The sequence below is a fragment of the Coenobita brevimanus genome, chromosome 82, assembly GCF_032717465.1.
Source record: "Coenobita brevimanus isolate Jiangsu-jjx chromosome 82, ASM3271746v2, whole genome shotgun sequence".
NCBI classification, from domain to species: Eukaryota; Metazoa; Arthropoda; class Malacostraca; order Decapoda; family Coenobitidae; genus Coenobita; species Coenobita brevimanus.
The window spans coordinates 11,063,777-11,079,118 of NC_137035.1; positions in this window are offsets into that span (position 1 = coordinate 11,063,777).

Below are 15,342 nucleotides of genomic sequence, written 5' to 3' on the forward strand. Positions count from 1 at the left end.
CTGACTGTGGGTATTGTGACATCCAAGATTAGGAGTTTAGGACCCAGCCCTTTATGTATTTTTGCTGATATCTGTGTCTTTGGATCCATTTGATAACAGCAATGTTTAGCAGTTCTTTTCTCTGACTGTAGCACACCAACTGATAGTGGTTTTGGTTTAGAAATTCCCCGGCCGAAAATCCCTTCATCTTCTGCTAACAGCAGGAGTTGAACAGCACTTAATTTAACACTTGTCAAGATAATCGTTTTGAAAAATTTAAATATTGTTTAAAGAACCTTAGCCCTCCCCCCTTGCAAAAAGATGCCGAAAAGAAAGCGTGACATTGGCAGAATCTACCTGAGTGGCAGTGAAAAGAGGAAGATAAAGACAGCAAAAGAAAATGAAGTCAAACGTCTCAGTGGAGCAATAGAGAAATTTATCATTAAAAAGAATGACACTGAGACCGAAGAGTCAGATTGTCAGTCAGTTCCATGGAGGTCCAAGATCTGCCCAATCTTCCTACAGCTCCTTCCGTGCAAACTGCTGAACAAGCTACATCAACATCTAGCTTGCCTCAGCAGCGTACATCAGAATTCAAGAGGAAAAACATCAGCCTTGATGTTAGCTTTATTGAAAATTATGAGGATCCTACCTCTTGGCCGAAAATTCTTTCCACAGTCCAGCGAGATTTTCTGGTCACAAAAGGTCCACATAAGTTAGATTTGAACCATGAATTCCCCAAAGATGCAGCAGGCAGGAAATTTTCAAATTCCTACCTACAGCGCAAAATATCAAATGGGGAGGTGATGCAAAGAAAATGGCTGGCGTATTCAGTTAAAAAACATCAGATATTTTGTTTTTGTTGTAAGCTTTTTTCCAGTGTTAATGCCGCGCTGTCCTCTGATTGGTTTCATGACTGGTCCAATGCTAGTGTGTGTTTAGTTGAGCATGAAAAATCCAGTGGTCACTTGCTGGCAAGTGTTCAGTGGTTTGAGGCTGAGCAAAGACTAATGAAGGGTTGCTCTTTGGATTCATCAGCAGCGAATCAATGATGAAAAACTACGGTGGCAAAATGTTTTTCAGCGCCTCCTTGCTATTGTTCAGTTTCTCTCAGAACATAACATGGCTTTCCGAGGATCTGTTGATAAACCCTTTGAACCTAAAAATGGTAATTTTCTTGGCCTAGTCCAACTGATTGCCAAGTTTGATCCTGTCATGCAAGAACACCTGCAGCGAATCAAGGATGAAGAGATCCATGACCATTACCTTGGCAAGCGTATCCAGAATGAGTTGATTCAGCTGATGGGTAACAAAGTCCAGAAGACCATTATTGATCGTACAAAGGCCTCAAAATACTTCGCTGTTATACTTGATTGTACTCCAGATGTTAGTCATAAAGAGCAGTTGTCTTTGACAATTACTGTAGATATGTATCTGATGGCTCCATTGTTCCTGTTGGAATAAATGAGCATTTTATTGAATTCATTGAGGTGAAGGAAAGTGAAGGAAAGAGTCTTCTTGACAAGTTAATGACACTGGGTTTAAATTTACGAGATATCAGGGGCCAAAGCTATGACAATGGTGCTAACATGAGAGGCAATGAGTCTGGTGTTCAGGCTCGTCTTTTGAAAATGAATCCAAGAGCCTTCTTTTCACCCTGTGCATGCCACAGTTACGATTTGTTACTAGGGGATATTGCCAAGACGTGTCCAGAGGGAATGACCTTCTTTGATATCCTTCAAAGGCTGTATGTCTTGTTTTCTGCTTCAACTCAGAGATGGGCATTTTTCACGAGACATGTTAAAGACTTGACTGTGAAACCTCTCAGTGAAACCCGATGGGAATGTCGTACTGACAGTGTCAAAGCTGTCAGGTACCAAATTGTTCAGTTTTACGATGCCTTAGTGGATATTTGCTAAGGAAACAAATGACCCCAAAGCTCGCAGTGAGGCTATGTCACTATACAGTGAGCTTCATAATTTCAAGTTCATTGTTTCCATAGTGTTTTTGGTATGCTATCCCCTTTCAGATCAATCAGGTCAGTAAACAGCTACAAGGTGAGGCAGTTGAACTTTCTGTTGAAGTCAAAAGCATGGAGAAAACTATTGCATGGCTGCAAAAATACAGAACTGATGGATTTGACAATGCTCCTGCAGATGCAAAGGAGATAGCCAATGATATGGACATTGAACCTGTCTTTAAAGAGAACAGAATTCGTAGAAAGAAACGAACATTTCAATATGAAGCTCAAGATGAGCCAGTTCAAAGTCCACAAGAAAGTTTCAGAATTGGATGTTTCAATCTCATCCTTGATAGAGCTATTTCATCCACGGAACAAAGATTCCAGCAGTTGAAGTCACACGATGCTTTGTTTGGTTTCTTATTTTCTTTCCACAACCATACCAAAGCAGAAATGAGAGTGCATGCAGCCAACTTGAAGAAAAGTCTCACCGTAAATGGCACTTCATATATTGACGGTTACATGTTAGCAGAAGAAATGGATGCTCTAAAGTCTGTTAATCCTGAGGAGATCGCTTCCCAGCCCTACAAAATCTTAAGCTTCCTTTCTAAAAGGATCAGCTATGTAGATTTCCCAAATTTTTGGATTGCCCTGAGGATATTGCTGACTATACCTGGTACTGTGGCATCAGGTGAAAGAAGTTTTTCCAAGTTGAAGCTTATTAAGACATATCTGAGGTCAACAATGACACAAGATTGTCTAAATGGCCTAGCCATACTTTCAAATGAAAATGAAGTCTCATCTCAACTAGACTACAATGAAATAATCAGAGACTTTGCAGGCATTAAGTCCTGCAAGATAATTCTCTAAGGTTCAGTTACATAACAACAGTTAAAATTGCACTGAAGCAGTGAATGATGTCAAACCGCACAATGAATCTCTTAATCTCAAGGATGAAGGCAAAAAAGATGAACATGATCCAGAACATGCTCACTGTTTGTTTATCATCGTATTGGCTGTATATATCTATTGTATCTAGCATATTATATTGTATCTTGTATCTTGTATATTATATTGTATCTTGTATCTTATAGGTATTGTATATATCTATGATATGGTGGTTTAGGAATCTTTGTTTTACATTTCTAATTCATAACGAATCATTTGCATTAATATCTGAGTCCATGCATTAAGCATAACTATAAAACTGTGTTATTCTGGGGAGCTTTGGGTTTGACATTCAAAATCAGAGGGGCCCCGCCCCTACTCCTTGCATTGGGCCCCGCACCTGCTTTGGCCGGCCCTGCTCGTTTGTTTTCGGAAGATATTTTCTTAGTTGATGTAAGATATTAGTCTAAGTTAGGCTTGACATTGAATTATTAATGCAGGACAGATTTACGATTGTGGAGTTGTTTATGATGTTACGTATATTGAGTGTTATCAGTTTTTTTGGGAAGGGGGGATCTTTCGTTATTGGTACGAATGATTATAACAGCTTGAAAGCCTTTATCTGGATTGTGTGGTTTTGTGGACAAATGCTGCTTCCATTGCCCTAGTATTAGTATTAACTTTAAGTTTAGTTGTTAAACTCAATCTTATATTTTCCCTTCCTTATGACCGTAATTCCTGTGCACATGCCCTGAATGTTGTGTAATGAAAATAATAACCCTAAAGCAGTCAGGTTTGCAGTCTGTTGCCTGGAAGGAATGCGTGACAGAGCAGATTTACAAGCTTTAGAAACAAAGGATGCTAATACAATTTGGCGATAGTTAGACGGCCAGAAATGATCATATTTCTTTCAGACAGACTTAACGACAGCAAATTTTAAGTAAGAAGGAAAGGTACAAGTGAATAAACAAGGGCAATAGAGTTTCCCTAAGCAGGGTGCAAGGACAAAAACACAGTTCTTGAGAACAAAAATGGAGGGACCCCATTAGGACCAAGCACCTTGTTTATATTGAGATCAGTGAGGGCAGATAGTACAAAATTGAAGAAAGTTTAATATCAGTCATGAGCAAGTCAGAGGAGGGAAGATATGGAGGAACAGCACTGGAATCATCTAAGGTGGAACTGAAAGAGAAAGTCTGGGTAAAGAGGTCTGCCTTTTCAGCAAAATGGACAACTACAGAGGCATCACAGCAGGAATAAAAAGAGAGGGAATGATGATGAAGTTAAGTCGTTTGAAAGGTTTTTGGTAAAGTGCCAGAAAGAGCAGATAGAATCTGAGTGTGAGAGACTTCAAAGTACTTAGTATGAATGAAATTATTTTTAGAATAGCAAAGAACAGACTTAGCATGATTCTGGACAGAAACACAAAATAAATGAGACTCAGGGCTGGGCTGGTGTTAATGCTTATTGTAGGCCTCCTCCTTGTTGTAGACAGCATTACAACAAGCGTTATTAAACAAAAATTATTCTTTCATTCGTCATAGGATAGGAGAAAGGAATACATGCTTCCATGCCTGAGACAATAACCTTTTTAATGTGTGAGGCACATTCAGATTGCTCTCGGTTATGGAAGCAAAAATCACTCCAGAGAAAAATAAAGAGGATTCACAGACCCTACTGCAGCGGTAGGACACGGTAAGCTTATAGATTGTGATCAGAGAAGCCTGTCACGGGGTTTTTAAAATAAATGCAATATTTTAAATGATAATTCTCAATGATATTGAAGAGCAGGGACAATGAATTGTCTTGCTAAATCAAGCAATGATTACTTTATACCGGTCCGCTTCGCCAACTCTCTCAGAACGAGAATTTATAAACTTTCTCAACAGTACACAGCGGAGACTAATTACTCAATTGCTGTTTATTAGTACTGTTAGCCTCTGGAGAAAGTTACTTCACCCCTGACAATAAATATCTAATACTATTAATAATATCAGGTTCTTGCTGATGCGTAACTCCTAGAAGGCACAACGGATTTTAAGCTTAATACAACAAGACTGGCCTAAGTACCAGTTATGAATGGCAAAACGTTTATGCAAGCTAGGAGCTATAAGGGAAATAAGCTTAACTGTGGAGAAATGAAACACGAGTTTACATTAAGCTCAAGAAAAAGAACTGTTAAATTTATTGATTACAAAGAAATAAATTTAACGTTACATTTCAAAATGAATTCAAAATAATGAGATCGCACTCACTCACTCACTCACTCACTCAAAAGCTAAATTCTTAAACCTAGGAAAAGCACCTTAACTAAACTCTTAAGTCTAGGAAAACGAAAAGAAAATACTGGTCAATGTATGTAGTGTATCACCAAAGAAGGGTGGGAGCCTGGAGAACTGTAGTCTAGTGGAGTCTGGGTGCTAGCTGACCTCTCACTCTCTCACTGCTGGAGCACAGAACCTCACTCTGTCACGACAGACACTTGACTGCCCATTTAAATACAATGCATGTGGTAGGACACACAGGCCAGCCGAGAAGGCATGGCCAACGGTTGAGGCAAGCAGGGGCGAACAATAAAGAAACAATAATATCGCTCAGTAGAGCACTTAATGACGTGCATTAGAACGGTCACTTCTGAAACAGTGACGAATGTTTTGAAAAGTATACCACCGAAATGGAGAGAGAAACGGTTAACTGAACAATACACAGTGAGTTTTCCAATATTAGTTCATGGCTTCTAACAAAAGGAAAATGTTGCGAATTTGATTCGTGACATTACGCCCCTGCAAAATTAAATTTTTTCCTTATGGGAAAAAATTTGTGGATAAATATATATCTGTACACATCCTAACTCAGTCACACAAGATTCACACTGTGGTCTGTGTGCTATCCTGCTACAGGAGAAAATCACTATCGCTAATGAGCGTAAAAACCTCGTATTTACGTTAATAGAGGCAAGCTTGAGGGAAAAAACTCTGTGACGATGGTGAAAATCCTGTACTCAGGTCAAACTGAGCAAAAGTTCGCTACATTTACACTGATAACTAATTGTTGCGTAGCGTGGTGTATGTGATACACGGTGTAGGTGTGACAGTTGTAGTGTAACTGTACCTACATGTAAAATGACACAGTAAATATTAATAATATGGCAATGACGAAGGCAGAGGAGAAGAGGCGGCAGAGTGCAGCAGATGATCAGCTGGCCCGCACAGCAAAACTGCTACACCCATCGCTGTACCTGCAAGATCAATTAAGGTGGAGCATCAGAAGTGTCAATGAGACAAAAATTCTTATTACATTACAATTACTCTCTCTGCCTAGCAATTAGTACATGCTACGGAAGGTACGCTCTAGCTGAGAAATATGAGTGACAGCCTAAGCTTCGTACATTCGAGGTCGCCATTAATTTATTAGGTAGATTATTAACCAGGAAACATAGTCCCTGGACGCCGTTGTCTCGAGGACTCGTGTAGTTTACTGGTTAAACTTAACTCTACACTTACGATTAGTGTCGGCAAGTTGAGAATCCTTATGCAATCTCGGGCTCGTGTGTCCGCTGACACAGCCTCGAACTGCACATGGGTCCTCAACCTGTGCTTTAACCTAGTGCCTATATTAATATCGGGGAGCTGAGAATCCTTGTGCAAACTCGGGCTCGTGTGTCCGCAGACAGCCTCGAGTCGCCTCTGCGGGGTTCTCTCTCGAACTTCCCCCTTAATCTACAGTACTTATATTAATATCTGGGAGCTGAGAATCCTTGTGCAAACTCGGGCTCGTGTGTCCGCAGACACAGCCTCGAGTCGCCTCTGCGGGTTCTCGAACTTTCCCTTAACCCATCACGTCCCGAGGTTTTCCGCACCTCCGACATTCCCCAATCCTGAGGTATTTTCGAAATTTTTTTTTTTAGCTAAAACCTTCGCTTTTGGTGAGAAACATCGAAAATTCATAGAGAAATCGCTCACCTGAGGTTTAAAATACTCAATCCAGGTAGGAGTTCCTCCTTACCTGACTGGGTTTTCTAACATGCTGGCACCAAAGAAAACGAGTTCTATGGGAGGGTAACTATTTTATCCACTCATAAACGGTATTTATATATTTACTTGGAACGAATTTATATGTAGTATGAGAGTATATTGGTTTTCAAGCAGTAATAAAGGCATTATAAGCATTGTTTCACTCACTAACTAATCACCATACCTGACCTTTTTTTGCCACATTACCTGATCATTATTTCTGACTGTTTCTTCTTCTAATGCTGTGTAAACATTGTCCTCCACATTGTCACCGATTGGGGAATCACTCTGGCCCTGAATATCTTTACTGGCCAGGTCACTGGTAACAGGTGAATTGCCAAGACAATGGCATGAAGGGGGGAGGGGGGAGGTTATGCAGTGTAAGGCATTGTCCCTGCTTGGCATCTTGTAGAGGAATAGAGGAAGGTGTTCCGTGTATACATACGAAAAATCACACGCGAAAATTGAAAATTGTGCAAATTAAGGACCTTGCAATTGCACGACATACCGGTGCGTCGCTGGGACTGGCAAATGCAAATCGTTGCAATGTACCCATACGTCGACGGGACGTCTCGGGTTAACTTACGGTACATAATATGTATGTACAGGCCCTGGACATACTGTGTCCTGTGGGGCCAATGGGCGAGACATCAGGTCTGCACCCACTTCACCACTACCCTGTCTCTCAACTGACTCAGAGATTACGGGTGTGGTTACAAACGGCACAGTAAGGACTTGTCCCTGATTGGTGTTACATGGACACATATTACAGGAACGCACAAAACTATCTATGTCTCGTCCCATCCCTGGCCAGAAAAAGTCAGCTCGGATACGGCCCTGGGTCTTCCTTTTGCCCATGTGACCTCCTGAGGCTGAACAATGACCCCATTGTAACACTGCTAGGCAATACTTGGCAGGAACGACAAACTGCAATCGAACCTCGCCCTCGGGTGTTCGTGACTCACAGTAGAGCCGTCCTTGTTTGCGAAGGAACTTGGCTCGACCTCCCCGTGAATACTTAATCACTCGACCCTTTTGTTTCTTTCGCACAGCAGCAAGTGTCGGGTCAGAATGTTGTTCTTGAACAACAAGTTGGCTACACATCAGATCTTGCGGCGATTCAATGGTCACTGGGGTGACACAGTCTGGAACCTTAGCCATGGCTCGTGTTACTGTAGCCGAAGTCTTAGTAGCGTCATCTTCAGTGCAAATATCCTTGACACCGGGAATATTGCCTATTATTAGGTCAAATAAGGGTTCTGGCATGACAACTCCAAGTGTCGTACCAGTATAAAATGGAGATGCCACCTGGATACATGCCTCAGGGAACAATCTCACTGATCCATCAACAAGATTAGCATGGATCTGTCGACCTGTGTACTGCTCAGGCTGAACTAAACTCTGCTTGACAGAGCAACCTGAGGATCCATTATCTCTCAGGACCTTCAGAGGAATGGCTCCCACAAACCCTTGCTGAACAAGGAAGGTACTGTTACCTGTGGGAGGGCCTGTGGAGGAAGCAGCTAGCCACTCATGAGGCTGCTGAATAACTGATGCGGCAAACATGGTGCCTTGAGAATTAGAAACTTGAGGGGTCGTACTCACTGCCTGTGGAGATGAAACATTGGCCATCTGTGGAGGGGTGTTCACTGTCGCTGTGGGACTAATGAACTGTGGGTGAGTACCCATACTGGTAGGGACGTGACCACCGTGCTGCTGCTGAGGAATGAAGGTTGTGTTTGCTTCCTGCCTCCTATTCACTTGAGCTGGTGGTGAAAAGGACGGTCCCAACGGTCGGTTGCGTGGCTGATACTGCTGCTGGTTAGGGTACCTGTTGTACCTCTTCCACTCAGGTTTCTGAGTGTTTTGCCCCTGGTCCTTCCACTGCAGTTTTGGACCTTGACCATTATTCTGAAAATGGCCTTTTTGCTGGGGTTCCATCTGAGACGGTTTCCCAGATTCATCAGCTTTACTGTTCCAGGTATGCTGCTTGCGAGTTTGATACCCGTATGCAGTGAAATATGCGTCAGTCTTTTCTACCATTTGGCTGGCATCTTTCACCTGGCAGATCTTAAGCTGTGCTATGAGCTCAGCAGGCCACGACCTCTCTAGCTGTGTACGCAGCATAAGGTCGATTATCCCCTCACGCGTGGAAGGAGTTTCATCTTTCTCCATCCACTCATTTAAGTAAGCAGTGAGACGGTTGAGGAACTGAACAGCTGTCTCCTTGTCTTGGAGAGGAGCTCGCATGAACTGAACTTTGGCGTCGTCTACTGTGAGACCATACGCCTTAATGACTGCAGCTTTCATCATCTCATACGTGAGATTGTCTCCACGAATTCTGTGAAGAATATCGAGGGCAGGGCCCTCAAATAAACTAAGAAATTGGAGCCGCTTAGCTGCCTCATCCAGCTGATACATGTCTGCCATGTCCTCAAAACAAGCTATGTACGGCTCGATTCACTCGCCTTCCTTGTATGAAGGAAGCCTGATGCGTGGGGTCGCCAGGACATGTGCAGGGAGAACGCTTGTGGAGCTTGGACCAACTGCACCAGATGTGTCTGAAGCCAAGGAATCTCGCTTGAGCTTCAGCACTTCAAGTTCATGTTTTTCGCGTGCTTCTCACTCGGCACGTTCGTGTTCTTGTTCTCTCTCGCGTTGTTCTCGCTCATATTCGCGTTGTTCTCGCTCGTGTTCGCGCTGTTCTCACTCGTATATGCATTGTTCTCGCTCTTGTTCGTGCTCTCTTTCACGTTGTTTGCGCTCGCGTTCATGTTGTTGTCGCTCTTGTTCTAATTTGAGTTCGCATTGTTTCTGCTTGTGTTCATGCTGTTTCTGCTCGTGTTTGCGCTGTTCTCGCTCGTATTCGCGCTGAATCTTACGCTCTTCACGGGCATCTTTCTCGCGCTGCTGCTCCTGATTATGCCGTGAGAGTATGTACTCTTTAATTTCAGTTGGGTCCGTAAGACCCATATCTTTGGCTTCCTGTACAAAATATGGTGGTAGCCATGTCGCTAATTTACTAAGCAGGCCGAAACTGAGTACTGACTGCTGCTTCGCAAACGAATACTAATAAACACAAGAAAAGAATACAAACACAAGCTAGTGGTGATCAGTCTTATCTAGTTTACTGGCAAAGAATAAAGCAAAAATGCAAATGACTGGGAAGACTCAATAATTAACGCAATGGGTACGGCGGCTACCCAGGAGCGAATAAAATCGTCTGGCATTACCAAGAATAAAGAACTAGAGTTAAGTACTCTATGGATTAATAAAGCAAAAATTCACTTGCTAAACTAACGGTAAACACCAGTAAGCTTGTGCCCATAAACTTTAATGATAAATCCCTAAATATGAACGAGTGAGTATTATCTTGTGAATAGCTTTAGAGCTAGGAGTTAATATCCTGGAATGAGGTCGCTCAATTGTCACTGGGTTTTTAAAATAAATGCAATATTTTAAATGATAATTCTCAATTATATTGAAGAGCAGGGACAATGAATTGTCTTGCTAAATCAAGCAATGATTACTTTATACCGGTCCGCTTCGCCGACTCTCTCAGAACGAGAATTTATAAACTTTCTCAACAGTACACAGCGGAGACTAATTACTCAATTGCTGTTTATTAGTACTGTTAGGCTCTGGAGAAAGTTACTTCACCCCTGACAATAAATATCTAATACTATTAATAATATCAGGTTCTTGCTGATGCGTAACTCCTAGAAGGCACAACGGATTTTAAGCTTAATACAACAAGACTGGCCTAAGTACCAGTTATGAATGGCAAAACGTTTATGCAAGCTAGGAGCTATAAGGGAAATAAGCTTAACTGTGGAGAAATGAAACACGAGTTTACATTAAGCTCAAGAAAAAGAACTGTTAAATTTATTGATTACAAAGAAATAAATTTAACATTACATTTCAAAATGAATTCAAAATAATGAGATCGCACTCACCCACTCACTCAAAAGCTAAATTCTTAAACCTAGGAAAAGCACCTTAACTAAACTCTTAAGCCTAGGAAAACGAAAAGAAAATACTGGTCAATGTATGTAGTGTATCACCAAAGAAGGGTGGGAGCCTGGAGAACTGTAGTCTAGTGGAGTCTGGGTGCTAACTGACCTCTCACTCTCTCACTGCTGGAGCACAGAACCTCTCTCCGTCACGACAGACCATTGACTGCCCATTCAAATACAATGCATGTGGTAGGACACACAGGCCAGCCGAGAAGGCATGGCCAACGGTGAGGCAAGCAGGGGCGAACACTAAAGAAACAATAATATCGCTCAGTAGAGCACTTAATGACGTGCATTAGAACGGTCACTTTTGAAACAGTGACGAATGTTTTGAAAAGTATACCACCGAAATGGAGAGCGAAACGGTTAACTGAACGATACACAGTGAGTTTTCCACTAATAGTTCATGGCTTCTCACAAAAGGAAAATGTCGCGAATTTGATTCGTGACAAAGCCCAATAGAAAAAAAATAACAGAGTAATCAGAAGGATCGGTAGCAAAGAAATACTTTCCAAGTAGATCAAGGACATGGTTAGGAATTGCGGAAGCTGGACCAAGTCTTTAAGAATAGATGAGTTGGAGGCTTCTTCACCAGGCGGATCAATGAATGGAGAGGAGAGTCAAAAGTTGTGAACATTAAAATTACCGAGAACAAAGATTCTGGAGAATAGAGAAAATAATAGAATGTTCTCCATCTAAGAAGATAGACCGCCTAAGAATTTCTCACAGTGGGTAGAATTAGGGGAAAAAACACAACACAGATATAATATTGTCAGAGAATGACATGATAGTCAAAGCCAGGGTGTAGAGAAATCAGAGGATTCAGTTTCAGGAACACGAGAGCAAGACTTATTGTTATATACATACATACAGCAACCACCTTTGGCTTTGAAATAAAAACAGAGAAAGCGGGAGGATACAGATCCGTTAAGTAAATATATTATTGCTACTTGCTCCACTGAGTTGAAAGCTATTTCGTAATCAACAAAACCTAAGCACAGTTTTGTAGTTTTCTTAATTAGCTGATTCATTGTGTATAGATAATCTGTAGTCGATTACCTGCTTCGAAATCCGGCTTGTTCACGAGGTCAGTTTTCTTTCAAATTTGTTGTTATTCTGTTTGTAAGGAGTTTAGTGAAAAGTTTGTAAATAACTGTTAATAAGCCAGTGGGTCGATAAGTACTAAGATCTTTTTGGTTGCCTTTTTTGTAATGCAAAATAGCTATTGCACTATACACCATGTTTTGGAAAATTATGTCTTCTTTATACGCTGAATAAATAAGTGGGCGAGCCTGTTTTGTACTTCTGCTGGTGCATCCGACAGTAAATCTGCCACTATTCTGTGGTCTCTTGGGGCCGTTCCTCTTTTCATACCTTTAAGAGAAATGCTTACTCCGTCCGGTATTACATCAGGTATTTCACTTGTGTCAACTGAAAAGGTAGCTGTTGGTGCTTTTGTCTTTGATGCATGCAGTTCTTTGTAAAATATTTCAACGCTCTTCACCATCGTATCTCTGCATTTAATGATTTCATTGTTTTTGTCATTCTGTGATATAATTTGTTGCATTCCAAGTGCCATTTTACTTTGGACTTGTTTGATACTTTCCTTTTTTGATGGTTTCTTTGAGCTTATCCATGCTTCTCTCTCTCTCTCTCTCTCTCTCTCTCTGCCTCTTTTTCCTTTGAGAAGCTTTTTTAATTCAGCTCTTTCTGTTTCATCCTTCTTTGTTTTCACTTTCATCTCCTTTCTTTTCATGAGCTCAAGGGTCGTTTCTGGATGCTTGTTGGCTTTGGTTGTAATAGCTTCCCCTACTACCTATGTTAATTCTCTTGGCGCTTTTGTTATTCCATCATTCGACTGATCAGTGTCACACTCAGCATAACTTAGAGCCTGAAGTCTGTTATTTCTAACTGAAAGGCAGCATTGTTTTCGCGTACTTCTACTGGGGCATATTTTTTTAATGAGCTCTTTTCTTTTACTAATGAAATTCTCTCTCTCTCTCTCTCTCTCTCTCTCTCTCTCTCTCTGTTTCTCTCTCTCTCTCTCTCTCTCTCTCTCTCTCTCTCTCTCTCTCTCTCTCTCTCTCTCTCTCTCTCTCTCTCTTCACACATATATCTACAGTAAATCTATCTATCTGTTTGTCTATATCTGTCTATCTAACTTTCTGTCTATCTGTCTTTCTATCTCTATCTATCTGTGTCTATCTGTCTACCTATCTGTCTATTTGTCTATCTATCTATCTATCTATTTTCCTATATATATATTTATGAATATATTTAAAGATATGTATGTTTATACTGGAGAGAGAGAGAGAGAGAGAGAGAGAGAGAGAGAGAGAGAGAGAGAGAGAGAGAGAGAGAGAGAGAGAGATTTGTAGAGATTAATTAAAAATGAGGCCTTGCAGAATTGACCAGAGAGCTTAAGTATGCTTGAAATTCTCGGTACTCTTGCTAAATTATGTAATGTCACAAATGACGTGTAAAAAATGTTAATTTGCCTTAACATGGAAACTATCAAGAAACTCACGAAACTGTATTCGAAAATGTTGATTTGGCAGAACTGAAAATTTCTCCAGTATTTGCCCTCCTGATAGACTTTGCAAGGTCTTAATAATAAATAAATATGTACAAATAACTCTCTCTCTCTCTCTCTCTCTCTCTCTCTCTCTCTCTCTCTCTCTCTCTAAGATACCCAATTAATCGTCAGATTAGGCATCCAAATTTTGCTATCCTTCCATAAACAGATGTGATAAGTTGTTATACAGAAAATGAACGCATAATATAAGATGCAAATTCTACTGATAAGCTTGTTATTTTCAAACACGTACCCATGCAATATCGTGTAAGCTGAAGAATAAATATAAGAAAACAAATTCAGTCTTCAGGTAAAACATTACTTTCAATCAGTACTGGTGCGGTATTGCGACAAGAAAGTCCACAATATTTGCTACACATAGAACTGGAATAAGGACGTAGTTTCTTGCATCCGCATGTCATGTTAGAACATCCATCTTCTTTGCACCCACAAGACACCATGTTCGGCTGAGAGTTAGGTGCAACAGGAAAGCCTGTTTCTACCGGGGTAAGGATGCCGTCTTGTGCTTTCCAGCCCCAGTCGCTTGGTGGCGTCTGCCAAGCTATTCCTGAACTGTGTTAAATGTGCGTAAGGAATGTTGCTGTGTAGTAGCAGTAGTTGGTGGCAGACTTGCAAGATCAAAAGATGAAACCAAGGAGACATTGCTAACACAACGTTTGTATGCAGCACGGCGAAGCTTGTTTAATTGTTTTTGGTAAAACCATGGGGCTTGAGAATGAAAGCTTTTCCAGTTCTCTTGTAATAGCCTCTAGTAGATTATAGTCCTTTTTCTTATGAACTAGACTGAATTCTTTTCGTTTTCCTTGCCGGTAAATGACAGACACAGTGCCACATCCAGTGACTGCATGCAAGAACATAATATGTTTGCTGTTATTTTCAGTGGCAAGCTGTACGTCATTTACGTCATACAGAAATGTAGGAGTAAGTAAACACAGGATGTAGATATCTATAGAAGGTGTTACCTGGGCTGCAAGGATGAACAAGTCTCTATCAGTTCTAGTAACAACTGCTGGAAGTTTCTCATTCTCGGCAATGCATAACACTGTTGATATAATGAGTCGGCATACTGCCCGCTTCACACATATTCCCCTTAAGAGCATCGCTTCACAAAGAAATTGAATTAGTTTCTTCTTGTTGTTGCTGTTTGCAAGGAAAGCTGCTTGAGTGGTAGTTGTGGGCATGTTTGCATCAAAGATGATATCAGGAGAAACAAGTCTTTGTGCTCTACGGCTCTGTTCACCTGCCTTTATGGGGTTGCTACTGTCATAGCCATCGAACACAACTATTGCCTCTGCACCAAAGTTTCTAAGTGTATAAGCTAGGTATGCCTGGCATACGCCTCGATACGTGGAAGGATATGGCCACACTACTTTGTGCAGAAGGTGACCGCCATCTACAACAAACACACAGATTACTGGTAGGTTGGTGTGCTGTAGAGTGTATGATTTTAAAATGTCACCCATGGTGCTCTTATTTGTCTTGTGCATAGCACCATCTTTGAAAACTGAAGGTGGCTGATGAACAAGCTCGTAAGCTAGGAATACTTCCACGTCAAAACTATTTTTCAAAAAGCACAGAAGTCTGTTGAACAAGCCTGGGATTACAGCCACTCTTTCTCCTCTCACTGTAACATATGTGTTTTTTTTGCGCCAGTTGTCTTCACCTTGTCATTTCTGAGCAAAGAAATAAATATTTTTGTAAACTTTTTTCCAGTTACCCGTGCTGCTGCTGCATAACCAACTGCTGTGGCATCATCGAGGTTCACACATGCGTTGGCAATAACTCTTGTTGACAAGGATACCAGTTGCACTGGTTCATACCCGGCAAGTGATGGATGATACTTAAACCATTGCACAAAATTATGCATTATGGTCCTTTTGATCCCTTGGC